We start from the raw sequence: 17,049 nt of genomic DNA, 5'->3' as shown, positions 1-17,049 counted from the left end.
GTATATATGTCTAATTTTAATCATTGTGTTTGTCAAATCATCCAGCGCGGCTTTAATCTTGAATAAATATAGTTATATACTAGTATATTATTATGTACTTCGCTAAAGCTTTTGACGAAGACCATCATGATAATAGCTCTACCTTCAATAAAAGACAGAACTAAAGAACAGTGCATGTACCAATACGTTAAGAAAAAAAACATGAAGCAGAAGACCGGAACATCCGTCATCCTGGAAAAACGCTTGATGTGGTGATAGCGGCATTTCTGTACTAATAATATTCATACCTAAAAATAATGTAGCACTGAGAAGACCATGAAGACTATGACAAACCGAAAAACTAAATCATTAGACTATGTTACCAGTATGTTACTATGTCGCAGTAAGGTGTGAGACCAATCGAGAGGCATGCCCTCCCACGCATAAACTTTAATTAGACGTCATTAAAAGCATATTATTAATGACGAATACATCCTTTACTTCACTGTTTTAAGTGGCTACAGTGGCTAACTTCTGGGCGTTTTATCTTACTACACTAAATTAAAAATAGAACCTATACATTTAGACACATAATTTCAATAGGAAATTATTCATTGAGTGTTCTATAATGGTACTTGAAATATTAGTTCTCAGAAGTCCACGAATACTATTAAAAATTAAGATAGGGAATTTATGTTACACCTATGCCTATTAAGAATTGAATGCTTCTTTTTGTAAATTCATTGGAGTGTAAAAGCGTTGACCGAAGTTCATTTTGTATGAAGCGCGAAATTAATTTGTTTGTTCCTGAATCTTAGATATTTATTTAAATTAAGTCACGGTATCCATATCGTTATGTGTTGACGTTTCTGAATACAAATTGTATTAGATGGATCCCTACCCCCGGACCCTATTTGTAGATCCCTGAGCTCATTAATTGGAGTAAGAAACCCACAAACCTGTTCATACTATAGCCTCGACCTGAACAACAAAATAAGGATTGAGTTTGAAACTTAAGAGCTTGTTAGCTTACCTTGCCAAAAAACCTTACAAATCTTACTTGAGTAAAAATGTTCATCAGGTCAAGATCTATCTGCCCTGAACTTTGCAGACCCATCAAACAACCCCTTGTTCGGTTGCTGTCCATGAATTGGTACATTTAAGGAAATTTTGCAGTTTATTTTTATGGTTATCTATAGATCTTGAATATACTATTAGATAGAAATATACTGTAAACAGCAAAATTGTGTAGCAAAGTGAGTTTTACAAATAAATACAAATACACAATCAAAATTGTCAATTGCACCCTTCGGGAGATATTACCCTTTGCAGTAATTTTTTCACAATTTAACTTAATTTTTGTTTTTTAACCTAAAATTGTAACAGTTAGTATAAAAGTCCCAGTTTGTACACAAATATTTTTCTCTGAAACTACTGGGCTTAGTTTATTATCTTGTCAACAGCAACAATGTTCAATAAAGCAGGCACTTTTTATACTATATTAGTATAGAAAGTTTATGAGTAAAGTAAGAACACACCACCATCACCAAAACAGAATTTTGTCATGAGTTCTTCTATTCTTGACTATAATGTGTGTCCGTTGTTCAATATGCATATATACCCAGATGAGCAACACAGGCTCTATACATGTATCTATTTAAGGAATGACTGCAATATTTTTTCTGTCTATGCAGAACATAAAAAACATTCTGTCTATTCGAAATAACATAAAAAATTTGGTGCACACTGAATAACGCGCGTAGCGGGTTATTTAACAGTGTGCACCAAATTTTTTATGTTATTTCGAATAGACAGAAAAAATATTACAGTCATTTCTTATAATTTAATTCTAAACGTAGAAAACCATGAAAAAAACGTTGATGACGTCACGGTCACATGACTAAATTATGTCTATGGGCTCATAACAAAATAACGTCAGCCAATCAGAAGACGCGTTACATCCAAAATTAAATTATATAGATATAGATCCTATGGTTTTAAACCCCAATACAATTTTCTAAGATCGACAGTCAAACAAACAAACAACGGTAAATGCATGTAATTTTATTCCAATATGCAGTTAATGTTGTTATTCTGTCGATATATGACTTTATTTGGGATAACAATAATTTCGAGCGGCATCATCCGATTACAGCTTCACCGTGATCAACCGATGACATTAAGTTTTCCAGGTGCGAAGTTGAATAAAAAAAACTTCTCTTTCACGTTTAAATATTTGCACTGTTTTATGTGTGTAGTCATTACATTTTCAAATGAAAATGAAATACATATATTTATCATATATTTAGTACAAAATACAGCTATTTTGTATATCTAATAAAGGTTCTTTTTTCCAGTCTGTATCACCTACCCTGTATCGCATACCCCGTATCGCATGGCTAAACCTGTATCGCATACCCCGTATCGCATGGTAAAACCCGTATCGCATACCTTTTTTTTTTTTTTTTTTTTTTAAACTTAAGTCAGTTTTTTAGGTTTTTTCTTGCTTTAGAATTTTTTTTCTATAAAAAAAAAAAAAAAAAATATAAAAAAAATTAAAAAAAAAAAAAAGATTTTTTTTTTCTCTAAAAATAGGTCATTTTTTTGAATTACGTCATTGTTTGGTATGTAACGTCACGAACATCAAGTTTTTACAACAATTTTTTTGGCACACTAAATGCAACTATAAAAAATACAAAACACTCAATAATACAATTATAATAAACAAAATATTTTCAAAACAACAGATTGTAAGGTAACCTAGGTGCTTCGTATAAATAATTGAGCAGTTATTTTAAAGCTTTGAAACAAGACAAAAGCAGAACTGAAGGTAACCCAGTGCTATGGATCAGAAAACAGTTCATATAATATAAAACTCTTCTGTTGAAATATATGATAAAGCGTATAATACATGGCAAAATCCGTATCACATGCCGTATCACCCTCGACCAATATCATCCCTCGGGCCTAAAGGCCCTCGGGCTGATATTGATGTCTCGGGATGATACGACATATGATACGGATTTTGCCATGTATTATTCTCTATATATTAATATGCACTCTCTAGCCTTTACGCAAAAAACTAGTATTGATAAATATAAAGTAAGACCATGTACTGTTTTACCTCATAATAATTTTAAACATTACAACAATATACGTCTTGTCACATGATTTATGCAACACGTGTTTGTGCATTGATACATGTAACTCGCACCTGTCGATTGTTAACCAAGTAGTGAGAATGTAACGTGTAACCAGGCGTTAATATCCCAAACGTCCGTTCCAGTCAAAACTTGGATCCAAGTTGTCCACAAACAATACGGTAATGCTAAAAACTACAACTATCTAAATTATGCACAATGAACCAAAATATATACACTGACTCTTTGTCGAAATAAAGTAACAACAGACAAATATATATAAAAATATAATTCAATAAACCAGCCTGTCCTCAAGATGGGACGATGTGTCACTTATAGACAGTATAGCTGGTACAGCTTGTCCTCCGAATGGGACAGTCTGTCAATACAAAACAGAGAGGTCTGATACAACTTGTCCTCCGAGTGGGATAACCTGTCACTACCAGACAGTACGGACTGGTACAGCCTGTCCTCCGAGTGGAACAGTCTGCTATGTCGATCCTGTCAACGTGTACGTCCACTCTGTACCCAGTACGAAGTGTCCTCTGAATATCAAGGCTCTTCTAGCACTTAATATATCCGACGTACTCTCAGTTAGTTGAAGGATGACAGCTCATCGACAGCCAACCGACAGCCCCGAGTGCCGTTTCTCACTCTCTTATATACCCCAGGTCGACTATACTATTTACTTGATAGGGGTGTTCTCTAAATGTTCCCGATACCGAACACAAGAGTACCTCTCAAACACCCCTATACCGATGGACCAAACCACTGACTCTCCCGCCAAACGTCTAAATCTGCGTAACTCTTTCTCTAGCGTAAACCATGCATTTCTACACTAAGATTCTACTCAACTGTAACCTTAACGACCAATAAACATTACAAAAATAACAAAAATACCGAACTCCGAAAAAAAAATCTAAACGGAAAATCAGAAATCAAATGGAGAATTCAAAAGCTCAAACACATCAAACGAATGGATACCAAATGAACCTCGATCCAAAAAAAAATGATATTTCAGGGTAGAAAATTAAATGATGATAATTTTTAAAGACTAAGTTAAACCGTTGAAGTGATCAGTAAATCTATTTGCAGCGGTATTACGATGTCCTATGCTGTCTACTTCCAGAGTAGTAGCATATGCGTATTATTCTTACATGAATAAACGAAAATATAGAATACCCGCAAGTGAGACAGCAGCTCCACGACACGAAACTGAAAGATCTAGAAATTTTCATAAGTGGGGGCCCACTGGTTGCTCTAAGAGGGGACCCGCTCCGGTGAAGCTTCAGTGATTCCCTATATAATCAACCAATTTTGTTTCTCAAAAGGGGGCATCGGGCCCCCTGCCCCCCTAAGTCCGCCTCTGAAGATATCTCGAGGTTAACATAGTACTCATATGATACCACATCTTCGGATTTATATTCAAGAACACAATAGGCGATATTCTACGTGTGCATGACTCGAGTATAGAAAAGTTAGAGTTACTAATGCATATATATATGTATGTAGATACCGCTCGCTAAAACAAAACAAAACATTGTATGACATAATTATATATTTTTCGTTCTTTTTTCATTAAATCACACTTATTGGAAATGAAAATATAATTGTTTGGCACGAAAGCCATTCATTTTTTTCACTCCACTCCACTGAATGAAAAAAAGAAATATGGGCCTATGGTTTCGGGAACCCTTTTAGTAGATGTGAAAAAGATAAAGGAGCTTTATTTAAACGGTACGTTATATATTTTAAATTTACCACAAGCATTGAATGTGCAGTTGATGCAATGTACAACCCACGAAAACATAGTCATCGTACACAGCTACTTTTGCAAAGGTACTATTTCTGTACTAAAACTTGTAGTACTGGAAATCTACTTATAATATTCAGTACTAATTTGTTACTCTAAAATTATTGTAATATTTAGGTACCTGTATTTTATAGTACTTTATTTGTACTTGAAATTTAGGTACTACATATTTTTGGTTACTACTATTACATTTTCAGCATTTTGAAAGTTTTTTCTATTTCAAATCTCTTAAAGTTATGATTTTCAAACATAGAATATTGTATTATTTCTGTACCAAAAAAATTAGTACAAATCAAGTACTGTAAAATACATGTACGTTAATATTACAATAGTTTTAAAGTAAAGAAATAGTAATAAATATTAAAAGTAAATTCCCAGTACTGCATTTTTTAAGTACAGAAATAGTACCTATGCAAAAGTAGCTGTGTAGCGTAAAATTTATATGAATAGAAATATACATAGACATATCTAATATACTTATAAGTCAATTTAGTGTAAGCTGCATATATTGATGTTCAGGTAAAAGTTATTGTTAAGTTACTTAATTGCCGTATTTATTTTGAAACAGGTTGTATATGAGAAATATATATATTAATTTCAAAAGTAAGACAGGTGTAAAGTTAAAAGATCTGCTTTCAAACAAAAGTATTACGTACAATGGAACTTTTTTCACATATATACCACACTTCGAATTCTCATTTCTAAATATACAAAGATAGCAATTATAGCTGACCTTATAATGAAATGTCTTTTTTTGAGATAGTTTTTAAATCGAACTATTGCAGCACATATTTTCAAGGTCGTCAAACAATTCGCAGATACAACTTTTTCTTGTTGTTATTTTTTTTTTTTATCTATCCTGATACATGAAACTGAGGATTCATTGAAATAAAAAGGAAACACTCCTTCCTCTCACCAAAATCCAAAGAATCACTGGAATATAGATGTATGGTCTCTTCTGGTCTTTGTTGGACCGGCGATAAAAACTCTTTCCACAATGAGTCTGTTATGCTAAGCGGGATGTATCAAATACGCAGCCACGTACAGAATTTGGTTCTATTTAACTCAAAAGTTTTAAAACAGAAGATTTTTGTAAAATACTGACATACGACGACCCAAGAATGCCACGTGACGAAACGAGATGTCTGACTCTTGGCTCTTTGGTTTATATTGTTCATTTGCCTGGTAGTATTTAAAGAAGTGATAGTAGCTAACTATATAAAGTAGCGAACTCATTTAGACCAGGCTTACCAAATTATATGCCGTCTTCTACCGGTATGTCTTTGTTCAAGGTGGTGATCATGTTTCATCAAGCACATTAACTTATTTTAGATTTATGAGTTTGACTGTCCCTTTGGTATCTTTCGTCCCTCTTTTATCAAGCAAATTAATTAGAGTCAATTCGAAAGACGTCACATCATTGGGTTAACATTGTCTTAGGTTAACCAACTGATGTGACGTCTTTCGAATTCATTTCTATTGTTCAAAAACTGTAAGACAACGATCCTTCATGTTTTAATTTAATACTGTACGATATTTTATCGTGAACAATTTGAGAAATTACGCAAATGTAAATATTCGCAAATTTGTTACATTTTTCTTCCTTTATAAATACGTCAAAATGATTTCACAATCGCGAAAATAAATCGCCGAAGATGGTTACGAAGGGATGAACTCGAAATAAAATATCCGCGAATAAGTTGGTTTACAGTAAGCGATCATTCTTGTGGTAGCTTGACTATTCTGGGTTTTATTGATTATTTTACGTTAACGACATTGGGTCTGCATACTCAAACGAAGAGGTTCGTTCATACCTCCACTTTGTACACACGTACCTGACCATTTTTTTCTGTTTATTTCTGCCGGTTTTTTTTGTTTTTGTTCCAATTGTTTGGGTGGTCTGAGGTATTGTCTTATATTGTTGTTGATTCATGTTATCCTTCATCTTTTATTTTAATTAATAATAATTAAAAAAAAAAATGCAGGAAAAACCTTATCAGATGCAGCTAGGAGACGCTTTTATACCAAACATGTCCAAAACAATCATTAAATGGAACTGTGATCATATTCAGAAATAGTTAAAAATGTTACTTTAAAAATGTAAAATAATCAGATTTTTGTTAATTTCAAATAGTTAACCACTGTTCAATGTGAAAACAATGTATGAAGCTAATAAATCACGAAAGTCATCTTTGACAAAGATTCACACACAATATAGTTTTAACAGGAATTGTGAAGATTTTGTCATTGAATTGAAATTATCGGAAGGACAAACAACAAAATTAACACATCTGAATATGAAAATAAACATAAAAGTTTTTCATTAAAAGTTTTTACTAGGTTCTGAGGAAACACATTCAACATGTTTACATATTGTTCTGTTACATGATAAAATACATAAATACAATGTATATACAAAGAGAAAAAAAAGAAAATATTGTGTGTAAAGTGTAAATAAATATATCTGAATAAAAAATAATAACAAACAAAACAAATTATTATATTGAAGATGAAAGTGAACTTTAAAAAATATATGTACATGTCAAACCAAAAGTGATTGAAACCTTATCTATTATTTCTTTCATACCTCTGCTTAAATATTCAATTTGCTTTATATACATGTATCTATAAATATATGGGTATCAGGCGCGAATCCAGGGGGGGGGGGTCCGTGGGGTTGGAACTCCTTTTTTCGGACGATCAATGCACAATGCATTTAAATGGGGACATGTAGTTGCTCCATTTTGTCCTGGATAAGGAACCCCCCTTTTTAATACAGTAACGACACATACACATACATACACATACAAAAGAAATCCATAGGCCATCATAAAACCGGCAGTGATTGCAAGACAAAATTGAACATGGCACATTATGTAATGTTTAAAAAAAAAATGATTTTGTTACGACTAGCAGTTAAAGGAAGGTTCTAGTATCGTCAAATAGAAAGTGTCTGTCTGGTAGTTTTGCAGAAACTTCCTGCAAGAGATACATACTTAGGGGAAAGTGCAACAAGGAATCTTTTCTGCTACCATAAATGAATTACTACAAAACTAATTGAGTTTAGTTACAAATTAATCGTTTAGTTTATATATATTATTAAAGCGCAAAGTGTATTTTGTTTTAATTTCATGCGGATATTTTATTGTCCATGAAACAACAAACGTCCTACCAGACGGACACAATTTACACATCCAAGTACCACAAACATATTCATAGGAAAGTTGTTGTGTATATACACATGGCGTTGAATTAAGATAGTTGATATATATATATGTATATCACAGGCACTTGTCTCAGAAAAAAATTCCTATATACCTTAATATAACACGTTTTATATTAAAAAATGGGACGAAAGATACAAGAGTCAAACTCATAAATATTAAATAAACTGACAACGCCATTGCTAAAAATGAAAAAGACAAACAGACAAACAATAATGCACATGACACAACATAGAAAACTAAAGAATAAACAACACGAACCCAACCAAAAACTAGAGATAATCTCAGGTGCTCTTGAAGGGTAAGCAAATCCTGCTCCACATGTGGCACCGTCGTGTTGCTTATGTGATAACAAATGTGGTAAATAGTATAATTCGGTAGGTCACGTTCATGAAAGGGAAGGGGATTGTAGTTACGACGTAAGGAACATATCCGATATCATTTGTGAAACGGCAATTCCATAACGGTCAACCAACTCGTGATGGCGTCCGTCAAATTTACGAATGGATGATTTCAACTTCACCATTTGGAACTCTTGGTTTAATAGCTTCCTTGTGGATTTTTTTCTGAGACAAGTGCTCGTGATGTATATATAAACGCCATATTTTTTTACCCCATTCGTATGGTCAAAAGTAAAAAAACAAAAATACCGAACTCCGAGGAAAATTCAAAAAGGAAAATCCAAAATCAAAAGGCAAAATCAAAAGTCCAAACACATCAAACGAATGGATAACAACTGTCATATTCCTGACATGGTACAGGCATTTTCTAATGTAGAAAATGGTGGATTGAACCTGGTTTTATAGCTAGCTAAACGAAGGGAAACAAAGGAAATGACATCTATATACAAATGACATAAATATCACATCTTCATACACAGAAAAAAGCGTTTGAAAAGTAATTTTTCAATAAATTTGAACTACATTCATGATATTTGTTAAAACTAAAAAGTCTACGTACTATTTCTATACCTAATATATAGAAATGTTCAATGATGGATAATTATTAGTAAATTGGTGTATGTTTTACAAATGATTAAAATGCAATTTAATAGTAAAAATTTATGCACTAGTCAGTTGATCCAATTTAACCTCTCTGTCCGCTTTCTTTTCTTTTTCGTTCTCACTTGGTTCTCTAAAAATGTATATTTTATATAATATTATTTGTAAATCAGCAACAATACTTTTGTAAAAGTCTACTTTGATAAAGAATTGATTCAGAAACTTGAGACATTTATTCATTATGAAAAAAGTGTAATCTTTAATATTTTTTTGCATGCATATTCTCTGCTGTTTGCATTATATAATTTGTACTGAGCGAGATTTATTGAAGAAAATTTAAAGCAAAATATTAAAACAAAAATCAAATACCCGTTAAAAAAGATAGATAACTATTACCAGTAGTTTTAAATTGTAATGAATTGCTCCTTCTTTTTTATTTTAAATTTCAAGAGTTATAGAAACGTTAATAATGTGTAAAGTTTTGGTATATGCATATGACCGTTGGCATTATTAGCTTGTACATGTTGTAGTAAAGTACATCACAATTGTCATAATTTATAACATATATTTTTTAAATTTTCATTTCATAAATTTTGAAATTTTTAAGAATATAAGGTTCCTGCTATACTCTCTCATGAAAAGATAATCCTATATGGCTCTAGCTATTTTGAAAGTCATTGTTTTCATAAAGTTGACCAATAGATATAGGAAGATGTGGTGTGAGTGCCAATGAGACAACTCTCCACCCAAATAACAATTTAAAAAGTAAACCATTATAGGTTAAAGTACGGCCTTCAACACGGAGCCTTGGCTCACACCGAACAACAAGCTATAAAGGGCCCCAAAATTACTAGTGTAAAACCATTCAATAGTTTATTAAGGTTTAAGATTATTGCTTAGTGTTCCTCATTTATTTAATTCCAGAAACGTGGTTTAGATGCAATAATTTCAAAAATATGCCATTTTAATAACTGAAGTAATCTGACTTAAATCACCATGCTCATGTATATACTATCATTAAGGTTTACTTTCTTCCGAAATCTGAAAAAAAAACAACTAAGGACGTTGCCTTCGATAACATCATTAAATCTCGAATTCCGCTGCATTTATCGATGTCAAGACAAACACAAGCAAATGAATGCGCTTCCTACCTTCTAACAATATATTTTCTGATACCTGTTTTTCTGTCTTCTAATAAAAATGCCTGCGAGGAATCCACCAACCAACGCACATATTCCACCGAAAACCCCTCCAACAATTGCACCACTATTGTCTGAAACTTCTGTTTAAGTAAATTAAATATTAGATTAAGATAAATAGGTTTTAGAAAGTAATTCTTTCATAAACATGTTTAAATAAATGAAGATGACAACGATACGCAACAAAAAAATGAAAGACCTCTATTTCGATTTCTAATTATAACAATTAAATAATAGGAGACTGTTGTAGGGAGAAATTTTGTAAAATATTTACGTCTGGAGAATTTCTGAAAAGGTATCAAAATTCATAGGTACTTGGAGACAAGACAATTTTTTTAAGAACTCTCCCTTTTTCCTTTCTGTTAAATTCAATTATTTTTGAGTCTATGTATGAACATACGGCGATCACTGCTACATGTATATTATAAAGAGAGTCACTATCAACGCGAAAATTATTGTCCTGTCCCCGAGTACTCTTATGAAAAGTATGTGCAAGTTTAAAACCGGAAGTCTTGCATGACTTAAAAAGTTTGTCTGATGACGAAAACAATATCCGGACACCTTTTTTCGTTTTTTCTCCCAAAATAACTCAAACAGAATAATCATATGAATAAATGACACATGCGACTATGCAATGGTACCTATACGACACAGCTGCATCATGATTTATTTATTGTAGAAGGAAGAGAAGCGACACACCAAATGAGGTCCTTTAGATTAATAGTATAGATACCTGATGCAGATTTCTGCTGGTTCCTGAAACACAAAAATATAGAATAATTACTTTCTTATTGAGAAAAACTCCATACGCCTGCAACGCTTGATAACAAGACTGTATTTATCATATGAGGATATATTACATGTAGTACACATTATGATCAATATTTGAAAATAAAAAAGAAAACAGTAATATCGACATAAAAAATGTAAAAAGTGAAAAGCAAATTAGGCCACTAGTTTTCTCATTTGAATTGTTTACAATGTCATTGCGGGGCCTTTTATAGCTGACTATGGGGCATGTACTTTGCTAATTCTTGAAGACCGTATGGTGACCTATAGCTGTTAATTTCTGCCATATTAGTCTCTTGTGTAGAGTTGTCTCATTGGCAAGCATACCACATCTTCTCTTTTTTTTTTTATAGTAACCATTGAAAAAAAAATTATTCAAACCCTGAAGACTATTTTATTTAGAACAAAATTACCGATTTTGATTACGTTTGTACTCTTCTGTTTTTTTATTTATCTTTTCACAGTTTTTGGTTTCTGGGTCCCAATTAACCGATAACTTATTATGTCTGTTTTGGTTGGTCATCCAATTTTGTAAATATATCGGAAATATACAGAACTGTTATACTGTAATAAAAGTCGGAGGTTTAGCTAGCTATACAACCTGATTTAATCCATGTTCGTTCTAGGAAAAATACAGGAAGACGACAGTTGATTTAAACTTATTCCGGCTGTTGATAGTGTTTGATTTCAGTTTCTATGAACCTTTCCTTTTGGAGTTTGTCTTGGAGTTCGGTATTTTTTATATACTTTTTTTTCCATCTATCACGGTGAAAATAACAAATTCAAACAATAAAAACTTGATTTCATCTTCTGACAATTATAAAAACTTTGCTGAACTTCCATTTTTGATAGGGTCAGTAAGAATTTCAGTATCTTAAAACAGATTTATTACCTTTCAAACACTAATGAGTCACATTTATCTATTGAAAAAAGCTTACTGTTTAAAGATACAAGATGGTTTTCCATTCGAAATCTCACATTCCTGGCTAGAATAACAAGGTACCAATGAAGTGCGAATAGAACACAACTCATTTATGTCTGTGACGTTTGATATTGCCACTGGAAAAGAATAAACAAATATACACTTAGTTTTGTTGAAAAGAAGTGGAAATATATTTTTTTAAACCATTGGTTTAACAGAAAGGGGGGAGGGGCTTTATGAGTTTTGCTTAACAGTAAACACACACATATATATATATATATATATATTTTTGTTTATTATGTTTGTAAATTATAGATTAAACTGTTAGTTTTCTCGTTTGAAATTTGTTTCATTTCCATTCGGGCCCATTTAAAGATGACTACGCGATATGGGTTTTGCGCATTACAATAACCTAAAGCTGTTAACCTTCTCATACAAATTGGTCTCTGGTGGAGTGTTGTCTCGTTGGCAATCAAATAACATCTCCTCATTTTATATGAGCAATATATTATGTACAATATAAAGAACATATAGTTAGCCTTCTATATACATTGATTTCTGGTGAAGTGTTGTTTAGTTAGCCATCAAAGAACATCTCCTCATATTTTTATGAGCATAAAATTGAAAAAGGAAATGGGGAATGTGTTAAAGCGACAACAACCCGACAATAGAGCAGACAATAGCCGAAGGTCAACAATGTGTCTTCTATGTAGCAAAAAATTCCCGCACCCGTAGGCGTCCTTCAGCTGACCCCTTAAAATATGTAAACTAGTACAGTGATAATAGACGTCATACTAAACTCCGAATTATACAAAAAACTAAAATTAAAAATCATACAAGACTAACAAAGGACGGCAAAATTGCGGCGGGGTTGAACATGTTTATGAGATCTCAAACCTTCCCCTATACCTCTAGCCAATGTAGAAAAGTAAACGCATAACAATACACACATTAGAATTCAGTTCAAGAAAAGTCCGAGGCCGATGTCAGAAGATGTAACAAAAGAAAAATAAGAAAATGACAATAATACATGAATAACAACAGACTACTAGCAGTTAACTGACATGCCAGGTCCAGAACTCAATTAAACTGACTGAAATATTATGTCTTCATCATATGAAAATCAGGCACAACCCCTTCTGTTAGGAGTTTAGTATCATACTATCATAAAATATATGAGAAGAACATAACCCGTGTCATGCCAACAACTATTTTTTAATAAATGTGTTTAGTCCCGATGCAAAGACCCTATACGTGAATATGTTATGTACACTATAAAGAACCTATAGCTGTTAACCTTCTATATAAATTGGTGTCTGTGACGAGTTGTCTCATTGGAAAATAATATCTTTCCATTTTATATGACAGATACATGTACAACAAAAATCAAATCTTTTTGTATGAGCTTTAAAAACAGGACAAAAAGCGACACTCACCAGGTTTTCTGATTTCTGTTTTTAGTGTTTTGTGAATGTTGGTTTCTCTGTTTCTATCATTTATTATAAGCCAATATGTTTTTGTCTATCAATAACGACTAGGGCAAACCACTGTGGCTCTTTCTTATTTTACCCTTTTGCTCCTTTTTAAGTACTTAGACATTATCTAATCACCAATTATCGTCAAATGAAGTATAGTATATACTTAGTTTCAATAATAGTCTTACATCTCCTTATTTTAATACTAGAAAGGAAGATGCGGAAAAACACTATCATTCTTAAGATATTTATATACATTTACGAAAACACGTCAATGAGGAAGCAACACGAAAAGCAGACAGAATTGAAACGAATCGACATGCTTACAACATGTATTACAATGAATATATACATGCACCTTTTCTACATTGGTTAGAGGTATCGGGGGAGGGTTGAGATCTCACAAACATGTTTAACCCGCCGCATTTTTGCGCCTGTCCCAGGTCAGGAGTCTCTGGCCTTTGTTAGTCTTGTATTATTTTAATTTTAGTTTCTTGTGTACAATTTGGAAATTAGTATGGCGTTCATTATCACTGAACTAGTATATATTTGTTTACGGGCCAACTAAAGAACGCCTCCGGGTGCGCGAATTTCTCGTTACATTGAAGACCTGTTGATGACCTTCTGCTGTTGTTTTTTCTATGGTCGGGTTGTTGTCTCTTTGATACATTCCCCATTTCAATTCTCAATTTTACCTTATGTGAAAATGTCCCAGCCTAGGGGAGATGTGTTGTATCTTACACTGGTGTATGATAGTTTCCAAGTGCGTTTTACTCGGTTCTTACATTACTAGAATTGCAAAACTTTTATTCAGTTCATTTTTGACGCAATACATTAGTAATTTTACTCGACTAGAATTGCAAACCTTTTATTCAATTCATTTTTCAACGCAATGCACTAGTAAGTTTCGGGACCCTTTATGACTTTGTGTGCGGTGTGACCAAAGGCTTCGTATTTGAGACAGTACCTTGACCTTTAATGGTTAACAATTATAAATTGGGTGGATAGTTGTCTCATTGGCACCCATACCACATCTTCCTATATCTATTTAGAATCTGGTGAAAAGTGCAAAGTTTTAATGATTCTGGTTTGAGTATTTTCAATTTGTGTCCTATTCTGTTTGATTTCAACAATAAGAATACAATTTCTACGTTATTTATACATTCTTCATTTTTTATCTAGTAAGATTTATCTGTAACCAGAACGACATCACATGTGAATTATTTTTTGCATACAAATAAATTCACATAAGTTTAAATTTCAACTGAAATTCAAAAGGTCCATTTATTACCTAATTATTACCTAATTTGTTACCTAATTAATAAAATATATTTCTAATATACTTGTACCTGTAGTTTGATGCAGTTTGTATTTCGAAATATTAACAGTTGATGCTTTTAAGGATTCAATTCGTCCAAATATGAGCGAACCGTTACCATTCACAAGGTCGTAGCAGGTTTTTACGAAAGAATTCACACTGTCGTTTGTTGTGTAAACCTTCTGATCAACAAGAATAGAACCATTCCTATCAACATTAAAATTCAATCTCACATAAATTCAACTAATTTATTCGTAAAACAGGAGAGAAAAATGTATAATAATAACTTACGAAAACGCATGAGGAAGTAACGTAAATAACAAACAGAACTGAAAAGAATTGACATTCCTACACCATGTACAACCTATACAACAATGGAGATGTACATGCACCTTATGTGAAAATGCATCAGGCTAGAGAAGATGTTTTTGTATCTCACACTGATGTATGTTAGTTTCAAAGTGCGTTTTACTCGGTTCTTACTTGATTAGAATAGTAAAACTTTTCTTCAATTCATTTTGCACGCAATATTTATTTTTACATGTATATAATTTATGCATGTTTTCCTACAGAGCTATTTTTCTAATTTTTATTACAAGTCATATTGATGCTCCTTGGATACCGGGATTCCAAATCTTCACAACAATTTCGAACACAATTTTGGGATATCAAGTTCTATTTGGGTTGCTGGTTGTATTTGTTTTATTTTATAACATGGATTACATAAACAGTGACAAAACTTTAAAAAAAAGATTATTGGAAGTAATGATTTTTTTAAATGTTTTTGTATATGTATATATAATAATTTAATCACTCAGAAATGTTGTCAAGTATAGATAGTCAGAAAATCACATAGAAATTTGTTTATCTTTACCCTTTCTCATATTTACCAAGATGAATTGACTCAATATTGTATAAGCAAGCTAAACCATTGAAGTCAATATTATTCAGCGATCTGATATACCATATTGTGTTTTTATCAGTATTTTCAGTATTGTTAGTATGTATTTCCTGTGCAGGAAATGTTCACAATTCTTTTTTTTATTTCTAGCCTTTCTGACATCAGGCAATCTACGAGAACAAATAATGGCTATATAATTATTTCAAGAAGGCTTCGCATCTTGACACAATAATTTACCGTATACAAATCTAAAATTGTACCTTTTTATTTTATTTTTTATATAAACGAGGGAACTGTATCAAATGATATAATTACACTTCATGACATCAATAATTTGTTGGGAAGGCCGATTGAATTGTTGTGAGTATTAGTTTTCACCTGTCACTTTTCGTGCGATAAGATTTTGTTTCGCAAGATGTCGATAAGATATTTTGTATATGATTTCGAACAACTAATACGTATGTGGAAAAAAATAAATAGCGCTTTGACCAATAATGTTTTTTTTGTTATAATTTGTGTCGTTACTTACTTTGTTGGTGTTAATCTATTAATTGCTAAACAATAAAAACCTTTTCCAAGCTCAGTTGACCAGTATCTTTCCAGCTGAAAATGGACGGAAAGCAAAACATCAAAACCAAAAAATGGCCTCATTCAAAATATCAATGACACACAAACTGATTGAATACTGTAGATTCATTATTATTCGTTGGGTACCAATTGTCGTGGATTTCGTTGGTACAGGTAAACCATGAAATTAAATGTTCAACAGGTGACATATTTTCTTTAGTTATTTCTGCAGACTTTATCAAAACCACGGAAATAAATATCCACAAGTATGTAAGTTTTGCTTAATCCACGAAAGCTGGTACGCACGGAAATAAATGAATCCACAACATTTGGAAAGGACGACATCACATGTATCTTTTTCGGAGATAACGACAGATATCATGGATATGTTCCAGATGTTAAAACCATTCAGTCCATTTCCCGCTAATGTGTCCTATCGAATTATACTTGTCACCAGGTTGGAATTACATGTATGAGCAACTCGATGTGTGTCACTAGATTGAGATCACCCCGGTTTATGGTGGGGATCATGTTGCTCATTATTTATTTTTTTGTGTTTTGGTTTTTGCACTTTTATTTGTCTTTTCATCGTTGTTTTTTCTTTGCCATTGCATAGTAAGTTGTTTTATCTCAGGAGTTTTAATTTACCTTTTGTAGTTTCGCCTATTATTTGTATTATACGACAATTAAATAACGTTTTTTTCAGTTCTGTTTAATATAT

General features: G+C 32.3%; 1 long non-coding RNA gene across 1 annotated transcript; it reads right to left on the bottom strand.

Moving 5' to 3' along the window:
• Nucleotides 1-10,308: 10,308 nt before the first annotated feature.
• Nucleotides 10,309-16,376, bottom strand: LOC134690356 (uncharacterized). The gene is made up of 5 exons (XR_010101916.1): nt 16,291-16,376; nt 14,892-15,067; nt 12,084-12,204; nt 11,090-11,112; nt 10,309-10,439 (listed from the first exon to the last, which is right to left on the bottom strand). It is a non-coding gene; the product is annotated as an uncharacterized LOC134690356 (long non-coding RNA).
• Nucleotides 16,377-17,049: the final 673 nt, after the last annotated feature.

This window comes from Mytilus trossulus, chromosome 11, assembly GCF_036588685.1.
Source record: "Mytilus trossulus isolate FHL-02 chromosome 11, PNRI_Mtr1.1.1.hap1, whole genome shotgun sequence".
Taxonomy (NCBI): Eukaryota; Metazoa; Mollusca; class Bivalvia; order Mytilida; family Mytilidae; genus Mytilus; species Mytilus trossulus.
This window is presented reverse-complemented; position numbering and strand designations above follow the sequence as displayed.